At 52.4% G+C, this 1,239-nt stretch overlaps 1 pseudogene; it reads left to right on the forward strand.

Moving 5' to 3' along the window:
• Positions 1-86: 86 nt before the first annotated feature.
• LOC114073100 lies at positions 87-847 on the forward strand (annotated as a pseudogene).
• Positions 848-1,239: the final 392 nt, after the last annotated feature.

Genomic DNA, 1,239 nt, shown 5'->3' on the forward strand with positions numbered 1-1,239 from the left:
GCCCTCCTGGGCAACGGCCTCATCCTCAGCGCCGTAGCCTGCGACCAGCACCTGCACACCCCCAGGGACTTCTTCCTGCTGCACCTCTCCCTCACAGACCTGGGCTGCATCTGCACCACTGTGCCCAAAGCCATGCACAACTCCCTCTGGGGCACCACAACCATCTCCTACACTGGATGTGCTGCTCAGGTCTTTCTGCTTGTCTTCTTCCTTGGCACAGAGTTTTCCCTCCTGACCATCATGTGCTACGACCGCTACGTTGCCATCTGCAAACCCCTGCACTACGGGACCCTCCTGGGCAGCACAGCTTGTGCCCACATGGCAGCAGCTGCCTGGGCCTCTGGGTTTCTCACTGCTCTGCTGCACACAGCCAATACATTTTCCCTGCCCCTGTGCCAGGGCAATGCCCTGGGCCAGTTCTTCTGTGAGGTTCCTCAGATCCTCAAGCTCTCCTGCTCACACTCAGGCTACCTCAGGGAAATTGGACTCATTGTGGTTAGTGCCAGTTTATTTTTTGGTTGTTTCATTTTCAATTTTATCTCCTATGTGCAGATCTTCAGGGCTGTGCTGAGGATCCCCTCTGAGCAGGGACGGCACAAAGCCTTTTCCACGTGCCTCCCTCATATGGCCGTGGTCTCCCTGTTCCTCAGCACTGCCACATTTTCCAACCTCAAGCCCCCCTCCATCTCCTCCCCATCCCTGGATCTGGCCCTGTCAGTTCTGTACTCGGTGATGCCTCCAGCACTGAACCCCCTCATCTACAGCCTGAGGAACCAGGAGCTCAGGGATGCCATAAGGAAAATGATGACTGGATGCTTTACAGGAGGTATAAAGTGCCTGTGTTCTGGTGTGTGACATTGAGAAGGGGACTCTGTAATGTCCCAACCTTCCTTCTCAGCTTTATGAGGGAAGTAATCGGGTTCTTCTTGTAATAATTTGCTATGAAATAAAATATTATTATGCTTCTTTCTTCTAACTGTCCACACATTAAATTTGACCCAGAGATGTAAAAATGATGACTTGTGCTCTGAGAGTATTTAAACAAAATAAAGGACCCTGCAGTGCCTTCTTTGTCCAAGACCCTTCTTCTCAGCTGTTCCTAAAGCACAGCACACTGCAGGACAGGGGGGATTTGCAAAGGCCAAGGGCACAAGAATCCCAGCACAGCAGCACTGCCAGGGAGCAGCAGAGCTTGGGCTTTGCAGAGCTGCTCTTTCCACTTCCACACTGTCCTTGTGA

The sequence above is a fragment of the Empidonax traillii genome, unplaced genomic scaffold (genome assembly GCF_003031625.1).
Source record: "Empidonax traillii isolate 1590-97213 ecotype Southwest subspecies unplaced genomic scaffold, ASM303162v1 scaffold5330:size8578, whole genome shotgun sequence".
Taxonomy (NCBI): Eukaryota; Metazoa; Chordata; class Aves; order Passeriformes; family Tyrannidae; genus Empidonax; species Empidonax traillii.